Genomic DNA, 6,341 nt, shown 5'->3' with positions numbered 1-6,341 from the left:
AACGTCTGCAGGGAGCTTCGCTCTGCACGGCGGAGCAGCTGACTGGAGACGATTATTAATCATCGCAGTACCACGCATTGTTGTCAACATTTCTGTAGAAAGCAGGAAAACTTCTGGCTTTGACCTGCAGCTGCTGGTTGACAGAAATGATACTGTCAGAAATAAAAAACCAGCACATATCTGGGATTAATCCTGCTTTATGGATGAGTTGAAAGGAAATGAATGAAAGAAAATTCCATTTTTCAGCTTATCGATGCAAATTTCATCCCCGTGTTTGGCTGCAGTTGCTGAACGTTTTCTTTACTTTCTGCTGCAGGAGGTGAAACATGGACAGAGTTGCTTTTCTGTCCTGAGGGAATAACGCTTCATCTGTCCTACTTTCTCCCCAACACGCTGCTTCTACACCCGACACCCAACAAAATCGTCGTTATAGGACGAGAGTGATGAAATAACCGTATTTTACCATCTCTGTGTGGCAGCATGCAGACTGATGACGTAAATGAGCCTAAAAGCACATTTCTGACTTTCTGCGTCTCCATAACGGTTTACTTTCCTGATGTGACTAAAAAGCAGCTGATATGGATGCAGTTTGTCTGTAATTCAGATTAAACTGGAGAAAACGCCGGATTCTGCAGCTCTGCCTGAGTTTAACCAGTGGAGATGTTTCCTGTGGTCCTGGAGGTGCAAACATGCTCCTAATAAACACAACAGAGACGTGGCTTCATCTCCCCGAAGCTTCCAGTCGGGCTGGATAAGAAGCAAACTGGTCCACGCTGATCCTGATGGGACTCTTTGTATTTATTTACAACAAAACACACGTTTGTGTTGTTTTATTTAAGTGTTTTTTGCAGCAGTGTGTCATTTCACATCATAAGCTGCTGCTCTGGTGGCTTTTTCCTCATCATCCTCATCAGTCCGCCACGAGGAAAAGCTGCAGAAAAAGGTGGGAGGTGGTTTTATCTTCTGTAAGATGAGATGTTGGGCCAACGTCTGAAGCTTTTCACTGTCCAGCCTGGAAGAGTGTTGGAGCATCATGTGATCTCAGCCGGCCTTGCAGTTGTTTTTAACACTGTTGAATGTTTTCTACGGAGACGTGAAGATGCCTTGTTTTTCTGTCTTGCTGTTATTTGTCTGTTGATGTAAAATAATTATTAAAGTTCTGTTTGAAGAAACGATCACAAGACAACATCCTGCTTGATTTAAAGATGCAACAATGGATGTGAGCTGGAAGGAGCAGAAATACAGAGGAGGTTTTCCTCTCCTGTACCTGCAACTGGACCCAGTGAGGAGAAATAGACTTTATTCTTCATGCAAAAACCGGAGAGGGTTCCAGAATATCCATCCCTACTGGTGTGGTCCCAGTCTGACAGATCTGACCTGAAGGTTGGAGCTTGACACCCTGGAAGTCATCGTTTCCTGCATGACTGTTTGTGCCGAGTCATGCAGGAAACCACGTTGTTTTCAGAGAGTTTTACCCTAAATTCAGCCTCAGTCCTTCATTCCAGCCATTCCAGCAGTGGGTCTACTGGGAACTGCCTGTCTCTGAGCAGCGTCTGTCCACGCACACCCCACACCCCTCTCGCTTTCTCTGTGATGACAGAGGGCAGCTTCAGCGAGCCGGGGACTGATCCACGGCAGTGTCCACTGTTGAGGAGTGGTCATTTCCCTTTTTGAGGTCACAGAGGAAAATATTTCAGACTCACCTGATTCACCACACAGTCACTGAGAAGTTAAGCGAGAAAAGTGACAGAATTTTGTCCTTTTTTGCTTCATGTACCTGATATAAAGACACATGACTGTCAGAAGTAAAAACAATATGGGGCTTAAATATAAAAAGGGTGTTTTTATTTTTACAGAGAAGAACTTGCTTGTCTACAAGTTGTTTTTTATTATTGTGTCCCATCTTTGTAATGGTTCGGGGCAAACATCTGGAACGTTGTCACATCTGGGTGAAAACAATAGTTTGCATCCAATAGTTTGTGTTTTTAGCCAGACCGGACTCCTAGATGGATTTCAACATTTATTTTCTCCTCTGCATGACAAGCTGCAGTTCCTGGCTGCAACCTGAAACGATCCCAAGCATTAATCCTGGACCCGCCCAGAACACGTCAAACAACCATGAAAACAGGCAATAAAAGAGTGAAAGTACATGCAATAAATCCAGTCCAGGTTAAAATTCTACCCGGTCGCCAGGCAGAGGTAACGGTGTGCAGCAGGAGAGCTCTAAAGAAAACAGATAAAACAGTTCCTGTGTAAAAATACTAGAACAAGTTAGACATTAAGTCACAATAAATACACAGAAAGGAAACCTCTGCAGGAGCAACCAGGGTGACTGACTGGACGTCGAGCTCTTCTTGTCACTTCCACCGTGCTTGCTCTCAGATCAGCCCCCCATCCAGGTAAACTGGACTGTCCTTTATAATGCTGCTGGTCCTGGTACAGGCTACAGGCTCGGCAGGAGGTCCAGGTAGAGCAGAGCAGGGGCAGACCAGCTCAGACCCGGTGTTACAGCTGTACATGGCAGAGTCCTCCTGTTCCCTGAAACAGATCTAAACTGCCTGCAGACTTTCTGACTCTGTGGGCCCAGCAGGGTTCCCTCCACTGGCTGCTTCTCTCTGCTGCAGTTCTGATGGCTGGCTTCAGGCTCTGGACCCGGACTCCCGGACTTCTCTCAGCAGGTTGGTGGTTGATGTTGCTACAAACCCCCCTCATCCAACCTCCTCTGGGTGGACTTCCATTTTCCAGCCATGCTGTTGCGCTTCAGCAGCTTTTCTTCATGTGCTTCAGTCCTCCAGGGTACTGGGGACCACCAGCTGTTTGCCAAGCAGTTTCCATTCGCACCAGCTGACCTCTCTCTCCACTGGTAAAGGTCCTGTTTGCTGTGGAACTTTTACTGGGATGATTTGAATAAATTCTTGGCTAATTTACCATCGAGAGCTGCATCAGGAATCTGTCCCTTAAACAGGAAGAACAGGCCCAGATCGCTCCCAGGTATGAGGGCAGGGCTGCCTTGTCATGTCACGCATGACTCTTATTTGGCAGTTGACATGACAGATAACAGAGCAGCGTTTATTACCGCTGCCTTAAACAGGATGTTTACAGAGATCATGGTTACATTCAAGCACTGAAAACTCCTTTTTATTTCCTTGATATTATTTTTCATACAGTGTAATGCTGAGGTCTTAACCTGCCCTTTTGTCCTGATGCGCTGTTTGGCTAATAGATTAAAAACAACAACAAAGATTAGTTACTTTTAACAAGGTTAGGAAGAGGGTGTAGGAAGATTCAAAAGGGCCTCTGACTTGATAGGGGCCCCTATAAGGTACATAAAATATATGAGAACAATGTTAAACCTAAATTATCCTGGCGCCTCAGGTATGCAGGTTTCCACCTAGCAGCTCTTTGGGAATCACCTTGTTGCTGCTAAAATCTGGTTTTCTGTCAGTGAAACTGTCTCACCTGCGCTGTTTTCCATGTATTGAGCTAAAACGTAGGAAATAAGTCCCAGCTGGACTAATCAGAAAGAATATTAGCTCTGGTCACACTGGTTGATGTTTCATCTCTTTCTTTTTCATGCTGGTGTTCAGAGAGGATCTGAAAGGTCTAAGAACTACAAAATCCTTCTCTTTATGGACACTTTCCCTCATTTTCATTTCATTCATCCATTCATTCATTCATCATCCTAACCACTTAGTCCGATGAAGGCTATCCCAGCAGTCTTTGGGCGAAGGCAGGGTACACCCTGGACAACTCGCCAGTCCATTGCAGGGCCACACAGAGATAAACAACCACTCACACTCACTCCTGTGGGCAATTTAGAGAAACCAGTCAACTTAACATGCATGTCTTTGGATGGTGGGAGGAAGCCAGAGAACCCGGAGAGAACCCACGTATACACAGGGAGAACATGCAAACACAGAAAAGCCACTGTCCAAGCCTTGCCCCAGCCGAGGATCGAACCAGTGACCTGTGCTGTGAGGCCACAGTGCAGCCCATAATCATTACATGTCCTTCTGATTTATCTCAGGCCTGGACACGGTAGTATCCAGAATGTTGTTCCTGTTCTGGATGGTAGTATCCAGAATGTTGTTCCTGTTCTGGATGGTAGTATCCAGACTGTTGTTCCTGTTCTGGATGGTAGTATCCAGACTGTTGTTCCTGTTCTGGATGGTAGTATCCAGAATGATTGTTCCTGTTCTGGATGGTAGTATCCAGAATGTTGTTCCTGTTCTGGATGGTAGTATCCAGAATGTTGTTCCTGTTCTGGATGGTGGTATCCAGACTGTTGTTCCTGTTCTGGATGGTAGTATCCAGAATGTTGTTCCTGTTCTGGATGGTAGTATCCAGACTGTTGTTCCTGTTCTGGATGGTAGTATCCAGAATGTTGTTCCTGTTCTGGATGGTGGTATCCAGACTGTTGTTCCTGTTCTGGATGGTAGTATCCAGACTGTTGTTCCTGTTCTGGATGGTAGTATCCAGACTGTTGTTCCTGTTCTGGATGATAGTATCCAGACTGTTGTTCCTGTTCTGGATGGTAGTATCCAGACTGTTGTTCCTGTTCTGGATGGTGGTATCCAGAATGTTGTTCCTGTTCTGGATGGTAGTATCCAGAATGTTGTTCCTGTTCTGGATGGTAGTATCCAGACTGTTGTTCCTGTTCTGGATGGTGGTATCCAGAACGTTGTTCCTGTTCTGGATGGTAGTATCCAGAATGTTGTTCCTGTTCTGGATGGTAGTATCCAGAATGGTGTTCCTGTTCTGAATGGTAGAATCCAGATTGTTGTTCCTGTTCTGGATGGTAGTATCCAGAATGTTGTTCCTGTTCTGGATGGTAGTATCCAGAATGTTGTTTCTGTTCTGGATGGTAGTATCCAGACTGTTGTTCCTGTTCTGGATGGTAGTATCCAGACTGTTGTTCCTGTTCTGGATGGTAGTATCCAGACTGTTGTTCCTGTTCTGGATGGTAGTATCCAGAATGGTGTTCCTGTTCTGGATGGTAGTATCCAGAATGTTGTTCCTGTTCTGGATGGTAGTATCCAGACTGTTGTTCCTGTTCTGGATGGTAGTATCCAGAATGGTGTTCCTGTTCTGGATGGTAGTATCCAGAATGTTGTTCCTGTTCTGGATGGTAGTATCCAGAATGGTGTTCCTGTTCTGGATGGTAGTATCCAGAATGGTGTTCCTGTTCTGGATGGTAGTATCCAGAATGTTGTTTCTGTTCTGGATGGTAGTATCCAGAACATTGCCGGGATCCACATCTATCTTTGATATCATGGAAAACTTGTTGGGAACTTTTTCCCAACCATTTATTGTGGAGTTTTATGCAGATATACGGAAAATGGTTTTATCTCACAATGAAGAAGAATTCCTCACAACATTCCTGCATCCAGATGTTGATCCGGATCACTGCCAACATTTACTGGATCTAAGTTAGACCAAGATTCGTTCTCTGAATCACATGATGGAAATCCCTACAGGAGTTTTTGTGTGAGGTTGCCAACAGACAGACAGACAGACAGACAGACAGACAGGAGAAGGTATTAGATACAGGTATGATGACCCTCACCACCTTCTCAACGGAGGTCACGATTTATCGGTAAAGAAGGTGAAAAAAATCACCAAAAAAGAGATTATAAGTGAAAGGTCTCTGATTCTTAGCTTGGCCGTAGAGCTGAAACCAAACCTGGGATTGTTCTGTTTGATCTGTGTGATTATCATACATTAATACATTTATTTATTTGCATATAGATCTATAATATTTATTCTACGCATTCCATGATGGATAGGCTTTTCTGTCCCAGAGGGCTTTCTGTTATCCAGCTTTCTTTTCAGACTGAAGGAAACACCCAAGAGGTCCTGCCTGCAGACCTCAGGCAGGTGCCTCTCGAAACACCTGCATGTCCGTTTCAGTCCCTCCCTCAGTGATGTCACTCAGCTTTCTGCTGCTGATTGGCTGCCTGGCAGCAGGCAGCAGAACAGGATCTGCCATGTTCACCATCAGAGTCGGTCAGTTTTTTCACATTTTATTACTTTAGATACTTGCTGAGCTCTTTTGGCGTCCAGCAGTCTGCTTACCTGTTCAGGTGTAACTCAGGTGGATGTTTACGTTGCTGTTGAAGGAGCTGCACTGCACAGGTAGTGTTTCTTTGCTCCTTTCCAGGCATTTTCTCTCTTTACATTCCAAACTTTTGCAGCAGCTTTGTGGCGTGTGCAGGTCTGTTGATTTTCTAACGTTTTATGTGAGATTTGAGGACTTTGTGTTTGAATGTGAGTTTCAGTTCCTGGAGACTTGCATGTGATTTGCTTTTACATGATAGTAAATTATTAGCTAATGTTCCTCG

This window comes from Telmatherina bonti (genome assembly GCF_933228915.1).
Source record: "Telmatherina bonti genome assembly, chromosome: 2".
Taxonomy (NCBI): Eukaryota; Metazoa; Chordata; class Actinopteri; order Atheriniformes; family Telmatherinidae; genus Telmatherina; species Telmatherina bonti.
The sequence above is the reverse complement of the archived record's forward strand: the minus strand, read 5'-3'. Positions refer to the sequence as shown.